The sequence below is a fragment of the Pecten maximus genome, chromosome 7, assembly GCF_902652985.1.
Source record: "Pecten maximus chromosome 7, xPecMax1.1, whole genome shotgun sequence".
Lineage (NCBI taxonomy): Eukaryota > Metazoa > Mollusca > Bivalvia > Pectinida > Pectinidae > Pecten > Pecten maximus.
The window spans coordinates 11880177-11900811 of record NC_047021.1 but is presented as its reverse complement, the minus strand read 5'-3'; the positions used below and the strand labels follow the sequence as shown (position 1 = coordinate 11900811).

Genomic DNA, 20635 nt, shown 5'->3' with positions numbered 1-20635 from the left:
CTCAGGTACTCAGGCTTTCCTCTATACATTCAACACCTGACATCCCTTTAATGGCTGTAAACAAAATAAAGCAAACCAAACAGAACAATGTCAGATGCCCAATGGGCATATTATCTTAAAGTCTAATCAATAATAACAAGATGAAAATTTGTTATTTAGAATCAAAAATATAATTCATTTAATACTTGCTCATGTAAAGTAAATCCATACAAAACCAAGTTGCACTGTAAATAATTTATAGTTTAGAATGTCAGTTTATCTTATGGTAAGAAAGATCAATACACATATATATAAATATTAAAAACCACTATCCATGTCCTTGGCGTTTGCATCATTGGCATAATCACTCGTATAGAGAAAAACATCACTTTTTCAACAAGACGGAGATTCTGTTGTCTTATTCATATTGTTTGCCTCTCCAACAGCATTACTTCTAGTTCCAGAAATCACTTTTGTTGCATGGATATATTTATACAGAATCATATGATATACAGTTCATTGAATCTTTTTCCTTGAAGCTTAACACTGTTCACATGGGTTTCAAAACTGCCGAGCCTTGCCTGCTGTGACTGACTGACTGTCCATTTGCCGAAAGCAGAAAACAGTTTCACTATGTTGCAGATCTGTCTTTCAGCTTCTCCAGATGTCCACCTTTGTTGAAGTTTCTGTAAACAAAATTAAAAGAAAAAAGTAATCAAAATTGGTTTTTCATGGTACATTCACACATGATGAACGATATTTAATTATGAGATGATAATCAAAATCTCAATAATATGACTACATTACTTTTCAAAATTAACTAGAACTGTCGCCAAGATGGCTGACTTATACCCCCGCAATCTGCAATGGTGAAATGGAAGGCTTAATAAGATAACCCAGTAATATAGTGACCAGTTGCCATAGCAACCACATTTTAAAAAAAAGAAAAAAAAGAAACAAAAGTGGCATGCACATCTACACATGTTCCTCTATATTTGTGAAAAGTTTCATTGAAATCGGCACTTCGGTTTAGGAGGAGTTGTCTGGACAAACTTAAAGTTATGGTTCTTATCGGAAAACCTGTTTATAGTGACCAGTTGCCATAGCAACCATAATTTTGAGAAAAATAAAAAGGCATGCACATCTACACATGGTCCTCTATATTAGTGTGAAGTTTCATTGAAATCGGCCCATCGGTTTAGGAGGAGTTGTCCGGACAAACTTAAAGTTATGGTTCTTATCAGAAAACCTGTTTATAGTGACCAGTTGCCATAGCAACCATAATTTTGAGAAAAATAAAGTGGCATGCACATCTACACATGTTCCTCTATATTTGTGTGAAGTTTCATTGAAATCGGCCCATCAGTTTAGGAGGAGTTGTCCGGACAAAATGCGTCTACGGACGGACGGACGGACAGACAACCTGATTCCAGTATACCCCCCCCTAACTTCGTTGCGGGGGTATAATTATTTTAGAGAATCAATCACTGAATCATTGCAATGGCAGTATCATATACAGCTTTTATGAGCAGAGGTTAAATGCCTTCCCTATATAAAATAAAGTAAATTTTACCCCTTCTCAATGAAGACGCTTGACCGCAGGGTTATGAAATTTACAATTTCGGTAAAGGACCTCAAGACCTTTCCATCTACATCTTTGATACAAAGAGTATTTGATTTCAGCTTATCTGGGAGTGGAGAAAAAGATTTTCAAAATTTCAGTCAATTTGACCCTTTTTGACCTGCCCCTCAGGCTTCTCTGTTGTGAGTTTGAAACCCAAGTGGGGCAGCTACTTGGCACTGACCAGAGATCAGTGAATCCCTCGGATTAAACACTGGGTTTTCCAGCGTTCCTTCTCCTCCAAACCCGGTACATCCTTAAATGATATTGGCTTTCAACAGGGCGTAAAAAGAAACAAAACTGACCTGGACGTTGGAAAAGTCAAAGACAGTGCTTACACATTGATGTTTCATATTTATAATAGAAAATTTATAAAAATTATCACATTTTTTTATGAGCTTGACATGAAGGTAACAGCAGTTGGTTAAGTGTCCAAATAAATAAGTATTTTTTAAAGATTATTATGAAGTTACAAGACATGTGTGATTACCTAGACTTGAAGCTGACAGGAGTTCTTACAGCTGGTGTCCCTCTAGGAGCTGGATGTTGAAGATATCTAAAACAAAGAAAACAAAATAGTTTTCAGAAAATAAAAACATAAATTCAGCTTCATTTAATCATTGATATCAATTTGTTTGCAAACTGTATGAATAAATAAATGTTTTTAACCTCTTATATGGTAGCAGTACGTGTATACCAGTTTTAATAAAATATCTAACAATTGCAGTTGTATCAAATAAGTGAACAAGAGGCCCATGGGCCTTCACGGTCACCTGAGATTTGAAATATTTCAGTTAATTTAATTGACCATTCTTGGCCCCATCCATCAGCCCCAAGGGGTCAGTCAGTACCAATATGTGCATACCATCAACTGCTATCCCAAGCTGATAATGTTAATGAAATTAGAATGAATTAATTCCAATAGAAATCAAACAAATCATAGTCAAATATGTGATTTCCCTATATAAACTATAATAAAATTTACCCCCTCCCAAGGGGTAGATGTGTGACCACAGTGTCATGAAATTCATAATTTTAATTAAGCACCATAAGCCCCTTCCAACTATGAAGAGTATTTGATTCTACCTTATTTAGTTATTTGGGTCTTGAGAAGAGGATGTTTGAAATTTTTAGTCAATTTGACCCTTTTTAGCCCCGCCTATCTGCCCCTGGGGGTCAGTCAGGGCCAACATGTGTATACCATCAAACTGCCATCACAAGCTAATAATGTTAACCAAGTTAGAATGAATTCCAATAGAAATCAAACAAATTATAGTCAAAAATGTGATTTCCCTATATAAACTAACGTAAAATTTACCCCCTCCCGAGGGGCAAAATGTGAGACCCCTGGGTCATGAAATTCATAATTTTGGTAAAGCACCATAAGACCCTTCCATCTATGAAGAGTATTTGATTCCAACATATCTGAGAGTATATAACTATATAGAGAAGAATATTTTTGAAGTTGCAGTCATTTTGACCCTTTTTAGCCCCATACCTCAGGCCCCTGGGGGGTGGGGACCATGTAATTCACAATTTCGTTGACCTTTAGCCAGATTTCATTGAATTTGGTTCAGGGGTTTTGGAGAAGAAGTCAAAAATGTAAATTGTTTACGGACGCATGACGGACAACGACGGGCAAAAGGCGATAAGAATACCAGTAGGTCACTTGAAATTGAGAGAATAGTTCTGCAATATGAAATGAAAACCATATTTTGTGAAAACTTTTAAAATATTTCAATTCAGTTTTTCTCAAGAGGGAAATAAACTGCGCTCTGAGGCCTGGAATTGAATGCCCTTTCTGATATCAATATTTGTCCATTGCAGTGATGGCCACATACATTGTGAACTTTTTACATTAGTCCCTGTGCAACTAAGCCAACTATATTTTACCTGTGTGCAGATGACATTTCAAAAAATGTGATAATTTATTCCTGGTCATTGTTCGAATTTGTCAAATAATTTTCTGTAATACCTTTGTAAATAGATGAAATCAACTTGAATTCAAAAGTGTACAAAAATGTACATGGTTCCTCACCCAAAATAACTGAATATGACTTAATTGAAAATATTTTAGTATCAACTTAGCTTTCTCCACATTGATTTCTTTTTGTACATGGCAAAAGATATAATTTGGCTCTGTCCAAAGATATAGTCTCAATCAAGGTCAGGTCAGAGACTTCAAAACAAATAATTTCAAATTTTTAGCATTTGCATATATGATGTAATCATGTTTCATTAAAAATTTAAATAAAAAGTCTAATTTGAAAAAAAAAAAATTTTGATAATGTGAGATTCATGAAGCAAATCATTTGAATAGTTAAATTTGGTCTTTCAAAATTATTCCCATCACACAACACAGGCTGAAGTTATTCAATATTTCATTTCGAAATCAATTTCAAATCTTTAAATTTTCTTATTTAAACAATCATTATGACCAGGGACATATCCCTGATATCATGTATTGTAGTGACAGGACCTGATGCATGAGGAACTTTCCAGCTTGCAGTGTCATTTCAATAGTTCTACAAATACATGTAATTGAATGATATAAGTTCAGAAAAAAATTATGCAAAACAAATTAAGAAATGATGCAGTTCTCTTGTTTGATTCAAAAATATAAAGACAATGCTTTAAAATTTATTCCAAAGAAAGATGTTAAAGTAAAAAAAAACTTCAGTGAAATTCCCAAAGGTATAAAGAATGTAAATTCACCACTTCCAAAAACCAACCTATAGCCGTATACCCGTTATTAGTACACATTGTTCACGTCCAGGAAAATTAAATAGGCCTATAAATCTACAGTCTGAGGTACAATTTGCCTCTGGGCAGCAAACTATGTACAATTTACCTGTAAAACGGACCTGTTGGAACTACATCATTTTCCTTTCCCACTCATTCAATATATATCATAGTATGACGTGTCACTCTTACATTTTATGTAACAGATTATGACGTGTCACTCTCATGAATGTAGGATGGTTGTTCAAGCCAATTTTAAAATCATAAATTCAAATGTTTAAACTTTTAAAAAATGACATAAGGCCAACTGCAGTTAGTGTACATGAAAGCTTGATAAGAATTTGCTTAACTCATACATGAAAATTATATTAATCTATGGATGTAAAAGTTCAAGGAGTAGCATATTTCTTATATAAGGCCAAGGAAAAAAAATGTTGTGTTTCCCCTTTCGTCTCTCAAAAAATTAGGGTAGGTAGGTAGGGATTTTTTTTTTTTTTTTTATCTTTTTTTTTTTAAATAAATAATCAAATGTTCATATTTGAATATTTATATATGCTGTATATATCATTTCAATATCATTATATTTCAGTGTTTGATCATTCTTCTACCTAACTTCATTTTGAAATGCAATGTATTGGGAGATGAAAATGATATTAAAAGTATATCAAACTTTATTTGCAGTGTTTGTTATCTCTTTTCAGATAATCTCAAATAGGAGCATCATATTAATAGTCAGAACAGTAAAACCATGTCATTATAAACGCAGTTTATTGAGAGTTTCCACTCTTCGATTTTTTTCCGTATGGACGATAACATGGAGGCTGTTCATGTTCGAGACATTCTAGACACACGGGCAGAACATGTAAACAGTTTTATATTGTTTCTTTAATTCCTGATCAACCTCCCCATCACAACCACCACAATAGTAGCACAAATCGAGTCGTCCAAGAGATGCACTGTAAAATGGTACTTCGATGGGATTAGCGCAGGTGAGGGTCATTCTAACCAATGCTTTGCCATGAAGACCGTCGCCAACAGACAGCCCTGGTCCCGGTTGGGGTATTTACCGAAACGGACCGAAACGGAGATGGAATTACCGAAACGGAGGAAAATGGGGCTTAATTTAGCATTCTTTTCAGAGAACGGACCCGAATATATATTCTACAGTGCCTAACTGTGTCATATGTAAAATATCGGGGGTTTATTTGACCGAGAAGTATTTTAATTCGATTTTTTAATCATTCGCGATTAGCGGCCCGATTGTCGTCCGGGTTGCATTACCGAAATGGCCGATAATGGACCCGAAATCGATATTGTTACAAGAGAATGGACCAAATATTGTATTATTTGGTGTGTATAGATGTCAGAGGTAAAATATGTTTTATTTATTTTGCCTAGAAGTATTTAAAAATAATTATTAAAATACCCGATTGATGGCCCAATTTTCGATTGAGACGAACTACCGAAATGGAATTAAATTTACCTGAAATTATCTGTTTTTGAAGAGAAAGGACCCAAAATATTATTCTTCAGTAGATAATTGAATAATGTATGAAATATGAGGGGTTTATTTAACCTGGAAATGTTTGAATTTATTTTTTAAAAAACCTCGCGATGTCACATTCAGATTGTAAACAGAGTCGCTCGCATAGGGCGTGAGTAAAAGAAAGAGCCGGAAAACGGAAATCCGGATTATCTAAAAACATGCAAAAATACTTATAAATTTAGTTATAATTAATAAAAGGATTTCTTATTCTTTATAGGTTTTTAACAGAAATACCGTGTTTGATTCTCTAAGTAAAATTGTTGTGGAACCTTTGGTAATTTTTAAAACAATTTATTTTAACAATTTATAAAAATAGTGATTTTTTTATTCTCGCCAATCCATATTTCAAACTTGAAGTAATTAATGAATTGAATTGAAGTCAAGGCAATGAATTAATATTTTTCCTATTATTTTTTAATAAACTGCAAAAAAGTGTCCAGATGACTTTTTGTGCCATGCTGTCACAAAATTTCCATTATAATTCTAAAATCAAAAATTAATATAAAAATATGATAGCCTGTCAAAAAAAAGCGACTGTAGTCTACAGTAATCCCAATCATTCAGTGGATAGTGGTACATATATAGGCCTATGCATATTTCTGTAATATGAACAGATCTTTTTTCTTATAACTTTAGAATGATCGAATGTTATCAAATTTAGATTAAGTCTCATCAAGAACAATAAGTGGATTATTGAATTCTAAATGAAATCAACATGTCAGTGTAACTTCAGCAAAAATTCATTATTGTTAAAAATCAGATCCATGAATAATATCTATTCTAAAAAAATCAACAGAATATTCATAATCCATCAGCTGTATACATGTACATGTATATAACAAGAGATCCCAGAGGGATCTACGCATCCACCATTGAGATTGATCTCTTTTCTACTTTTCCATTACTTTAATTCTTTTAATTATATGGGAAACCTACATATGAAGTCTAAGTTAGATCTTAAGAAAAACTTTTGGAAAAGTATCAATAACGGATTTAACTGTCGATACGTATGGTGGGCTGGCTGCCTTTAAGAAATTTTGTTTTCCTGATCAGACTCAAAGATAAATAGGTAAAAGTAGGGAACAAGGGAATTTGTTAGGCAGTACTTTTCAAAAAATGGGAATTATAAGGAATTGTTTATGTACATGTACTTCCGTCTGATGATGGTGAGCAAAAATCTTTATACTGTAGGTTTTCTTTTTTTATGAATAAATTACTTAAAACATTCTGTCTTTTTTAAGATATAGGAAATATCTAGCTGCTTCTAACTAAGTGTATAAGTAGTGATGATATGATGATTAGATATACTTGATTAACTAGTTGTTTTACATAAGATGATCTGATATTAGTTTTTTGGTCGCTTTCGGGTCCTTTAATCACTTTAAGTCCCTGAGAATCATTCATGTGTCTTATTAATTAATTAGGACAAAACAACTATAATTGATTTTTGCTATACTGTATCTATATATCTTAATTTATTTTGAAAGATATAAATATCTTGTGTCATTTGTACAACCCTAAATCATGTTGTAAAGATTTTCAATATTTACTTGTCATTTTCAGAAAGGTGTGTACGTAACTCTGTAGGATCATGCAGATATTGTTAGAAACATTGGAAAACTAGCAACGCATTATTTTAATGATTTCCTTATAATACATGTATACTGTGCTGCTTTACATTAAGACATAAAATTCAGTAATCAACAGAAAAGTTGTTGAATTGAATTGAAAACCTTTTAGAAATCTTATTAACTTTCATTCACACACATTTCATAATTAAGATACCTTATAATTGAGTGTAGAAAAAAATCAGGAAAGCTTATCATTTAAAACAAAATCTCTTAAAGTTTGTACAATAAATTATGATGTTTTCCACAAACTTACTCACGTTTTCTGTCATATATGTTGCATACTTCAATTAATGAATACAAAAAAAATTGCAGTGTCTCAAATTATAATATAATAAGTACCCAACCATGCAACCACGTTGCTCTGTGTTGTATTAATTTTAATTTTAAGAATGATTAAGATCAAAGAAACAATATAAAAACAAATTATACCTGTGGCTGTGCAAACATGGGCATTTCACTGTTGATACACCTGAAGCCATTAATGATATATTTCTTTTCAGGAGAATACAATATCAATGAAAAACCTACCAAATACCTGTGTAACAACTTATTGTTTATGTAACAAATCAAGTAGTTTTTGTTTGAACCTTGGAACCAGTTCTTTACATTGCAGAATCAACTGATGACTGAAGTCACTTATACATATACATGTATGTATATATGTAGCACTAAAAAATCAATAAAAAATATCATTTTTTTTATGAGGGGGCTTTTGTCCTAGGAGCTAATGTCTGGAGGGGCTACAGTTCTCCTGTAATGGCATGGGGGTGGGGGGGGGTGGCTTTTGTCCGTACCTCCTTATAATTACCATGTTGATGTTTTATAATTCCAAAATTCTCATTATGATGAGCAAATTCACACACATGAAATTGTATAATGCAAAAATAAGAATTTACATTGCATGATAATATAATACCTATTACCTAATATGCAAGAAATAGCGAGTGCAGGACAAAGAAGATTATGATCATTTCCATTTTTATGACATTGCTATATATTATTACCTTAACTTGGTGAAGAGTATATGATTATGAACATTATATAGTTAACTACTTAATTGGATCCAATTTCTGTATGAATTACTTACTTGACAATATTAATTTGCGATATGTAAATTTTACATATTACTCCACATCACCCTTTTAGCCAACTAATACTTTCAGATATGAAAGTTATTTCTAAAATATTTGAAGATTAATTTTTCACACCTTGGGAGATGATTGACATGCCTGTGTAACTTACACTAATTGACCAGTGTATTGAAAGTCCCCTTAGGCTATAACTGAAGTGTCCAGGTGTAACACACCTGTGTTGAAGGTGGAGAGAGAGAGAGATTTCACCTGTGAGATATATTTAAGAGTTAATTTCCTATGATTTAAATACAAATGTATAACAGGTATAAATTAAATCTTTGTTAAATTATGTTCAATGAACATCAGTATAAAACTCAAAAGTTGAGTATGAATTAAAAATATTGTATCAGGTTCTGAGCTTGTTACTCTTCTTTTGTGCCTTGTGCAATTACTTTTGTGCCTTGTGCAATTACTTTTGTGCCTTGTGCAATTAATATTAAGTACATTAAATATTCAATAATAACATTAAAATATAGCATAGGCAATATTAAAAACATATGTTATTTTGATTATGGCACATTTTACCAAAATAAGAATATATCTAATAAACCCATAATAAACCTTAAATTATATATATATAATAAACCACAATATTCCAAAATTGTTTTAATTTAAATGAATAAAAAAATCAACAACAAAAAACTGATAAGAGGGCGTCATATAAGCAAAATATTTTATGTATATTCCATGGAGGCCCTAAAAAAGTTCAAGGAGAATAAGACCATCAGTGACAGTTGTGTATTCAGATGGGCTTCTAAATTTCAAACTTGCCACAGTGAAGATATGATTAAAATGATGGTCCATTAGATGGTTTCAATTCATAAGAAAACTTCAAGAGATTCTTCTTCAAGTGTACTAAACATGTATGTTTAATGTTTTCCATAATAAGGTAAACTAAAGGCTAAGACATATTGTTTTAATTTGCTTAGCTTATACATAGGATTTCACATCAATATATATCCATACGTATATTTAGATGGATTTTTCCTTGTGAAGTAGGCATGTCATCTAAATTACAAAATAAAATAAAATCGAACACATCATTCAATACATGAATTTTATTCAATTATTTGAGAGATGGTATTTTGCCTCAATTACTAATAATATTCAGACCTTTTCTATAATTAATTGAAATAAAACATAAATATCCATAGGTTTTTAAAAGATCAGTTTTGTGTTTGTTATGATATTAAAATTGATTAAAAAATATACATGTATAAAAAAAATTTACAGCATAAATGAACACTTTTAGTTCATTATAAACTCCTGAAGTGAAAATTTCATCAATATTTAAGACATGTTTCATATTAATAAGTCGGACCAAAGAAACACTTTAACTTTTTTTTTGCAAATTTTGACACTGTTGTAGATTTATAAATTTGAATTTACCATTTACATGTTTCCAACAAGGAATTTTTCCTAAGTCTAGACTTGCATTGATTTCAGTGATAGGATGATGATATTTCGACCCAATATTTTTTAGATTAACAAGAGGCCCATGGGCCTTAACGGTCACCTGATTTTTGAAATATTTCAGTAAATTTGAATGAAAGAATGAATTTCAAAACAAATAAACAAATGATAGTCAAAAATGTGATTTCCCTATAACTATAGTAAAGTTTATCTCCTCCCATGGGGCAAACGTGAGACCCCAGGGCTAGGAAATTCACAATTATGGTAAAGCACCTTAAGACCCTTCGATCTGTGAAGAGTATTTAATTCTACCTTATTTGGGTTGTAAGAAAAAGATTTTTAAAATTTCAGTTAATTTGACCCTTTTTGGCCCCGCCCATCAGCCCCTGGGGGTCAGCCAGGGCCAACATGTACATACCATCAAACTGTCATCCCAAGCTGATAATGTTAACCAAGTTAGAATGAATTCCAATAAAAATTCAACAAATAATAGTCAAAAATGTGATTTCCCTATATAAACTATAGTAAAGTTTACCCCCTCCCCAGGGGCAAACATGAGACCCCAGGGTCATGAAATTTAACAATTTTGGTAAAGTACCTTAAGACCCTTCCATCTATGAAGAGTATTTGATTCTAACATATCTGAGAGTAGAGAAGAAGATGTTTGAAATTTCAGTCAATTTGACCCTTTTTGGCCCCGCCCACCAGCCCCTAGGGGTCAACCAGGGCCAACATGTACATACCATCAAACTGTCATCCCATGCTGATAATATGATACAAGTTAGATTGAATTCCAATACAAATCCAACAAATAATAGTCAAAAATGTGATTTCCCTATATAAACTATAGTAAAGTTTACCCCCTCCCCAGGGGCAAACGTGAGACCCCAGGGTCATGAAATTCACAATTTTGGTAAAGCACCTTAAGACCCTTCCATCTATGAAGAGTGTTTGATTCCACCTTATCTGAGAGTAGAGAAGAAGATTTTTGAAGTTTTAGTCAAATTGACCCTTTTTGGCCCCGCCCCTCAGGCCCCTGGGGGATGGGGACCATATAATTCACAATTTTAGTTGAACTTTAGCCATAGAAGCTCCCTGCCAAATTTCATTGAATTTGGTGCAGTGGTTTTGGAGAAGAAGTTGAAAATGTAATATGTTTACGGACGGACGACGCACGACGCACGACGACGGACAAAAGGCGATAAGAATAGGTCACTTGAGACTTCGTCTCAGGTGACCTAAAAATCAATTTTGTGAAGTCAAAATTTACATGTTTATAATTTTTTATCATATATGGTACAGAATTTAATGATAATTGTACAAATATATCATAAATTATCACTTAGTCAAGTAAAATGATATTAGTTAAAATCCTGACTATTTTAATATTATTCGAACATACTCATTTGATGATGAGAAAATTACAACTCTTTATTCCCAGACTCTTAAACTCTTAAATAGTACGCATATTGAAGTCCTTAAATATTGGATTGATCCTGCATTAAAAACCCAATTCTTCACAAATCTTTACTAATAAGTTAAAACTCTTAATTCTTGAACCCATAGACCTTAATTTTTAACTTGTTAAACTTTAAAAATTTTAGGTCCATATTTGAGATGCCTCAATATCTAAATTAATGAACATATTGTTCAAATAAAAATGTTAATAGTCAAAATCCTGATATTTTAAGATAATTCAAACATACTCATTTGATGATGAGGAAATTTAAATGTCATCACGTGATGATTTATGATTAAAATTCTTAATTTCCAGACACTTAAATTCTTAAATCTTAAACAAAATAAACTCCAGATTTTGGACAGGGGAGATGATGCAGGTGTAGAAGAAATGACAGTCATGGAATCTGCTGCAAAACATCTTATAGGTTGATCATACTCTATTAAATTCCTGAATATTCAAAAAAAAAATCAAACATCATCATTTGATGTTCAAAAATTCAAACTCTCATTTCCTTAGGCACTTATATACTCCCAACGTTGGAAGGATCCTGTCACCAAATCAGAAAACCTTAAATCCTAGACATACTTAACTCCTAATATTGGATTGATCATGCCATTTATTAAATTTAGAATTTTTCACTCATAATCCCATAAATATTAAACTTTTAACTGCTAATATTGGACAGAGGAAAGAATATTCTTCTTCTTCTTTTTCTTCTTCTTGACTTCTTTTTCTTCTTCTTCCATAAAGTAGAGGGATACAAATCCTTAATGGCTGCAGAATGAGCATATCTTACATAATGAAGGGGGTATACAAATTCTACAGCTACTTTATATATATATAAATTGGGCATATCTTACAGAAGTTAGGGGATACAAATCCTATGGCTATAGAAATGAGCATTTCATATGATAAAGATATGATAGAATTTACTGATTTTCTTGGATATCTTTACCTCCATATTTTCTGCATGTTATAGCAAATGCATGTAATAGCAAAGGAAGTCAGACAATTTGCAAATATCTACCATATACAAGAGGCCCAGAGAGCCTGTATCACTCACCTGGTTTCATGAGATATGAAACAAGAATGATGCTTCAGTATATTTGTCGCTGGTATTGCTATGTCAATATATCATCAGCATTTTATATGGGTACATGTACATTGGTTTTATTTCAATACTAAAAATGCCAAAAAGTGCATTAATCCATGAAATGAAATTGACTTTTGGCGCGACCCCATAGGGATGCTACCACACAAATGCGAGTGATATCCATTGTTAAGTTTCAGAGAAGATCTTGTTAAGACTAATTGACCCCTTTTAACCCTGCCCTCTGCCCCCTCGGGGGTCAGCTCCTTCCTTTATACAATTTTGAATCTCTACCCCTATATGATGCTACCAGTCAAACCATTGCTAAGTTTCAGAGAATAATTTGTTAAAATCAATTAAGCCAAATTTACCCCTTTCTGATCAGCGGTTACGAAGAAGAAGTCAATTGTTGACGGACGGACAGACGACGGACGCCACGGTAAGGCATAAGCTCACCTTGGTCCTTTGGACCAGGTGAGCTAATAAGGAATAAAGAAATCAGAGTATTTCATAACATATGAAATAAGTTATAGTTTTTAGGTCAGGTCAGGATGACTTATGGCATGCATCGATCGTGCTCCATCCATGGTCCGCCGTTAGACTTTTTCTTTCAAAACCCTACTCCTCCTTAACCCCAAAGACAGTGTTTTATTTCCAGAAACACCGTTGGGGAAGGGCAGTTATATTTTATATAAATGAGGCTAGTGTGACTAGGGCCTGATTGGTGGGGCCCCAAAAGGGAAACTTTGCTGTTGTTTTGCTTTAAAACCCTACTCCTCCTAAAGTGCTTAGTGGATTACAACCAAATTTTGTACTGAAATATCATAAGGGGATGGCAAAAACATGATTTTTTATAAATGGAGTGACCCTTGGGGACGGGGTACGGACAAAAGAAAAACCTTGGACAATAGCCCTTTTGTAAAACAGAAAAAATATGGGTTCGTAACTGTTACTAAATGTATGAGTAGTCCTTATCACCTTTACATATTGAGCATAAAAGAACAAAGAAAATAAGACCATTTGCTTGAATTTCTTGAGTCAATCAAACCCCAAAGCAATTCAGAATTTGATATTTGTTCGATGATGAATTGTAACATTTTACTGAATATCTGAAATATCCTTGATATCTTTACTTATTTATGTTCTACATGTAAGAATGAAGGAAATAAGGCCTTTTGTAGTCATTTAACTGAAGAAATGGAAACAATTCTATATTTCATAATATCAGAGTTTTTTGTTCTGTATGCATCAAACAGAATTGCAAAAGTTTACTTATATAAATATCTGAGCCATCCTTCATATCTACATCATCTCTACAAATAAAGATTTTCCATGTTACATGGTACTAGGTGTAAGATATTCCAGTTATTATAAGTTATTTATGATAATTTAACAACTATTAAAATCTAAAACTATAATTTAATTGCCTGTCTATACTTAAGTTTCTAAACTTCTAAAGTATATGGACAAATAAACTGGCCCTCAATAAACAATTCTTGTTATCGCTATTTCAGAAATCATCATAAGTACAGAAGGGATCTTTCTCAAAATATCTACCCCCATTGATCACGATAATTACACCCTTGTAAAGTACATATCTACCCCAATTGATTATTACACATCCTACATATATACCCCATTGAATATTACATCCATGTAAAGTACATATCAACCCCCTTTGATTCATAGAATATTACATAATTTCCATTAACCGAGCAGTTCGAAAAAAAAAGACAGATACAACGAAGAGAGGCAATTTTTTTTTATCTTATAACCTATGATAAACTGAAATATATACATTCAACAATTCAAGTACAATATTTTTAACTAAGTGTCAGATATTTTCCTAAATTATTCATTTCATTTATATTCTGAGTAGTAACCAAACCATCATATCAGGTCTGGTATAAGTTCTGGCATTGAAATCTCCAGTTATGTACACATTAATACATTTTTGTATTTGATTTATAAGTACCACGGGTAGTTGTGGAATATTGCAAAATTTGAAATAAGTCTTATTTTAGAGTTATTTTTGGAGAAAACACTGATTTCAGGTGCAAAATAGCAAACCACAAACAAGCTATGTTTTAGATTTTCTTCAAATTTTTACCATTACTCTATCATGTATATTTTCAACTAAAGACATCTTACTTTTTAGCAGTTTTATAGAAGATATTTTATATTACTTTCATCAAAACCAGTTTTCCTTGGGAATACATATTTACAATAAACATTTAAATAAAATTCATCTTTTTCGAATAACCAGCATTCACTTAAACATATATTGTAATAAATGGCAATTATAGATAATCACTTCTTCTTGATAGCTACTGCAGGATTATATCCAAAAGGGGTCAGTTTTATATAATTGATATAAACAACTTCTGCTCTGAAACTCAGCAATGGATATCACTCATATTTGCCTGGTAGCATCACTATGGGGCCTGGGTGGGGATTCAAAATTGTACAAATGGTGGGGCTGCCCCCAAGGGTCTGAGGGGCGTGGCCAAAAGGGGTCAATTTGGCTCTCTTAATATAAACGACTTCTTCTCTGAAACCAAGCAAGGGATATCGCTCATATTTGCCTAGTATTACGTAACATCCTTTTGGGTAGGGATTCAAAATTTTATAAAGGAAGCAACTGACCCCCACTCCCCCCGGGGTGCAGAGGGCGGGGTCAAAAGGGCTCAATTGGTTTAAGCAACTTCTTTTCTGAAACTAAGCAATGGATATCACTCACATTTGTGTGGTAGCATCCCTATGGGGTTGTGCCAAAAGTTAATTTTATTTCATGGATTAATGTATTTTTTGATATAAAATCCTCACGTACCCATATAAAATGCCTATGATATATTGACATAGCAATACCTGCGACAAATATATTTAATCATCATTCTTGTTTCATATCTCATGAAATCCAGGTGAGCGATACAGGCCCTCTGGGCCTCTTGTTTTTAAAGTGCTTGTTGGTATTAAATATGAGTATACAGACATGTTTGCGTGAAATAGTTGTTTGAAATCTTTATTGTATTTTATTCCAATTATGGGGTTTTATGCAAAATACAGTGCTTGCTTTAAATTTGCAGTATTACAGTGCTAAATTCATTAGTTATAGAACATATATTTTATTATCTGTTTACACTAAAGATTTATTTGAGTGATTTTCCATTAGTGGGTGAAGTTTTCAAAAAATGATATCTCACAAGGGAAACATTTATTCTATAACTTTGACTTGTTTCATATTGCCAACTGTTTATTTCATGTCTTTGCCTTTTGTGCTCAATAAAATGTGAAAAGTAATTATTTGTCTTATCTTGTTGAGGTTTCAATTATTTGGATTATAAACAATGGTTAAAGCACTAAGTTTAATTTTGTTTTCGAAAGATAATTAAAAACATAAATGCTCATGTATTATGCTACATGTTTCATTTCATTAATGAAAACTGAAATGATATCAAGTTTAAAAATTTGAATCAAAATTTTTACCAAAGATAGGTCTGAACAACAATGTCTTCTAGTGATCATCATGGGAATGAAAACGACAAGATTTATAATTATAAATGTCATATTGATATCTTCAACACAATTATTATGGTAGTTTGACCGACGTGACTGCTGAATCTATCTACATAAACTATAAACATCGGAACCATACAGAGATGAGCATTTTGTACTGACATCAAGAGTAGCAAGGGATGGCACACATTGAATGTCATATAATGTTGCATTGAAATTCTTATGAGTGGTTATAACCCTCACCTTGACTTACACTACAAAGTTAAATATTTAAAAGTTTAAAGAAATCGTTATTGAAAACAAATACTGAAATAAACAATGTGCACTAGATTGCAAAAATGGTCAAATCAAAATTTTTTTCATGGAAACACATATTTTGATAATAAAGCCTTACCAATTTCCCAATAAGTATAGAACGACAACACATTATACAATGCATATCATAATAATCTCATCAAATGTTCTGTAGGCGAAGAACTGTTGTAAAAAAGCATAACTTGTCCCGCAAATGTTTGTCATTTAATAATTAAAATATTGGATAAGTAAGATTTATATTGTGTACTTGATGGAATTAATTTGTGTTACTCACCCTGAACTGACATCATTCATTAATAGCTGGAAAATCTCTGATATCTTCAATAACACAAAAATGTTGAAGTCCAAATCATGTCATAAAGCAGGTGGAAGTTTTTTGTTTGTTTTTGTTTTTAATAAATATCCGGATTTCTGTTTTCCGGCTCCTTTTTATTCATGACCAATGCGTAAACGAAAATTAGGTTGTGGTTCGGGTTTTTGGATAATGATTTTAAAATACTTCTAGAGAAAACATATCAAAAATGTTTTACATATGACTTCTTTATATACCAAAGAATACTTTATTGGGTCCATTACCCCGTAAAAATATCGGTTTAGGATCCATTATCGGCCATTTCGGTAATTCAACTATGACGGCAATGGGGTCGTGGATCGGATATTTTGATAATTATTTTTAAATACTTCTAGGCAAAATAAATAGAACATATTTTACCTCTGACATCTATACACACCAAATAATACAATATTTGGTCCATTCTCTTGTAACAATATCGATTTCGGGTCCATTATCGGCCATTTCGGTAATGCAACCCGGACGACAATCGGGCCGCTAATCGCGAATGATTAAAAAATCGAATTAAAATACTTCTCGGTCAAATAAACCCCCGATATTTTACATATGACACAGTTAGGCACTGTAGAACATATATTCGGGTCCGTTCTCTGAAAAGAATGCTAATTTAAGCCCCATTTTCCTCCGTTTCGGTAATTCCATCTCCGTTTCGGTCCGTTTCGGTAAATACCCCAACCCCCCTGGTCCAACCTCAAAGGTAGTCGACTGTCCAACCTCCCTCCCCAATATAACACAATCACCTTTTACAATTTTTTCGTGATATCTATAAAATATATCTCCACATAGCGTTGTATGCGGCAGTGATGTCATAATTCGCTTTTCGTCCATGTGTTTACATTTTTTTATCGTCAGTGCCAAAACAGACGACGGCGTGCAAAAAGCCGCCATGTTTTTTGAACATCGAGGTCATCAATACGCTTTAAAACCAGTGCCCGTCATATACAAGCGTTTATAAGACTAGGGTGTGTATAATAATAAAAAGGAAAACGGGCTAAATTTACGAAAATTTCCGGATTTTCAATATTTCAAACAAAAAAAAATTAGGGTCGGTGGCCTAAAATTAGGGTCGGTCGGGAAAGGGGAAACACAACATTTTTTTTTCTAGGCCTAACTGGCATAAGAACTCCATGTATGACCTTGATTTAATGAGGCAGGAATAACATGAAAACAAAAAATTACATTAGATGCATTTTTAGTATCTATAATCCTAGAACGAATATTCATACCCTGCCTACACTGCTCTCCGGCAGGGTATGAAGTCCCTCCCATTGCCGATAGTGTAGCAATGCAAGCCCCGATGTGATTCACATCGGGCAGTATTAGCAGTGGTAAATTTTTTCTCGGATAAAAAAAACCATGTAAATTGATGATTCTGGTATCTATTATGAATATTCAAGCAACAAACCTGCACATTACTTCAAATGTTTGACAATAAATAGTAAAATCCAAAACGAGCAAGACACACGGAGATATCAGTTCAAACATACCGCCATCTTTGATACAAGTGTAAAGGTCAATTTCCTTATAAGGAAATCAAAATAAATTGATGCTAATGAGGTTTCCCGCGAGATTTCAACAGAAAAACAGATTCTGAGTAATATATCTCGGTAAGGAAGGTCAATTCATTCTGAAATTATTTAATTACGCAAAGTAAGATTCGCTTTCTTCACAAGAGTTACAAAAGAGTGGTTAAATATCTCTGATTATGTATTTATTTATCGTAGTAGCTTCATCCATATATGGATCACGGGTTCCATATTTGGGTTAGAATCCTCGCGAGAGTTCTTCGAGAAGTATCATGGCGGACACGGAGACAACTCCGAGCAGTATGATATCAGAATATGCGAATTAAAGATTTCTAGATAAGACGGTAGGCTAATACACTGCAAAATTGAATTAGAAATGTTTAATTATACGAACTATTACTCCAAAGTTAAACGATATCCGCTATTTGTAGCATTTTCGAGGTTCACGGTTTTGCTACATTACGAGCAATGGGAGGGAATCGTAGCTCTGACGACGACCATCTGTCAAAAATTGTCCGTCCGTCGTCCAGAGCTACGTTATCGCAGCTACTATAATCCAACTAAAAATGAACCAACAAAATAATAAGATGATAGGCCTATACTGCATACTTTAAGATAAGTTACATGTTTTATGAGTAGTATACATATGTATATCTATGCGAGCGGTTATAAATCAAAATGTATTTCATTATTCTGCTCGTTCACGAGAAAATGTCCGTGAGCACACGTGCGGTTTTCTGTACATTTTTGACCTCAATCTGGCGATTCCCGTTGATATTTTTAGACGTTAACAATCACTGAGACAGCTAGCCACAAAAAAAACTAAACCGGCTAGGCCTATCGAAATCTAAAATTAATTAAATTTGGAGAAAAAAGTATTACTACAGTAAATATAAAATAAACGGGATCTGTTCTTCGTGCATATTTAGCGTCGCCTGTTTACATCAATGTCAGCAAACAAGTTTACTTACAAGTTACAGTCAGCGGTACTGGTACTGCCGATGAGCTCGAGGCTACGGGACTTTGCTTGACATTCTGAACGCTGGGTTGATTATTTTTTGCACGCGTGCTTGTGCAAAGCAACATATAATCATGACAAAACATCCATATCTTGGAACATCGGCTCTGATTTTCAGATATTGTAAGAAATACTGGCAGTGACAGTAAAATACAACACAGCCCACCGAAATACAACTTCAATGAGACAGGCGCAGCAACAAACTTGGTGACGTCACTGGTGACGTAACATCCGGAGTAGACCCTACTGAAAAAAACAACACACAAACGCATTTCACTTACCTATCTGTTATCTTTGTCCGCCTCGTTGGTTACGTGAAGGGAAAAGGATTCGCCGTGAATCACAGATATGTTCTCCGCCACGGACTGCGCTAGCGATTGTAATTCTGATTCTGTCCAATTTGGTTTTCCGGTTTGTAAGTGACAGTACGACTAACCACCCGAATCCAAACGCAATGGACCGAAAAGACCACATATCATTTATTGTGTTTTCTTCTTACTTAGTTAAAATTAATGAAACTGAGCATATTATTTCCCAAAACCTGTTATTCAATTCAAAAAATTATTATCTATTAATTATAAGCGGTAAAATATATGAAAATAAATGTTGACATTGTATTTTTTTTCTTTTCGCTCCATCGTGTACTGATTAGGTTAATTAGGCCGCCCCGCCGGTAGCAATATGGCGTCGAGTCAAGTATGAAATTTTCACTAGCGTAAGCGAGGGTCTATGCGGACGAATTAAAACACCTAGATGGGACTAAATATGTGTTCTGAGGTAAATAAATATCTCATTTATCTATATATGTAAGCTAGGTATTATGTCACACCCGATTTTATTGTATTTGCACCAAATTCTTAGCGACACCAAATTGTTTTCATATCTAGTGGTGCGCTCTGGCCCTGCACCAGACATGGTTGTGATACAGTGCGTGGACGTGATGCAGGTATCCGTTTCTAGTGGTTTTCGCGATATTTGTCGCAATATATGTGCAGCTTGGCTATGGATCATGGTTACTGCCGTAATATTTATCAAATGAAACAGCCGATGATATTTAAATGTACTTTGCATAATTTTAGGCCTATATCAAAGTATATGGTAACTGATTTATGTGCATATTTTGTCAATGTCTTTATGATCATTAAGTGTCGATTGTCAATTTATAATAAAAGATGTAAACACCTTCATTTAACAAGATTTCAAGATTTTTATAGATACACTCAGACACATGTGTAACATGAGGACATTTGTGACAAACAATAGAAATAAGCATGAGCAACAAGAGCAATTA

General features: G+C 33.3%; 1 protein-coding gene and 1 long non-coding RNA gene across 3 annotated transcripts in view; both read right to left on the bottom strand.

Moving 5' to 3' along the window:
• The window catches only part of LOC117331613 (perlucin-like protein), a 43990-nt gene that overhangs the window by 7636 nt on the left and 15719 nt on the right, over positions 1 to 20635 (bottom strand). The gene's annotated exons all lie outside the window — the stretch shown is intronic.
• LOC117331614 lies at positions 333 to 19430 on the bottom strand. Its single transcript, XR_004533591.1, has 3 exons — positions 19298 to 19430; positions 2091 to 2156; positions 333 to 665 (listed from the first exon to the last, which is right to left on the bottom strand). It is a non-coding gene; the product is annotated as an uncharacterized LOC117331614 (long non-coding RNA).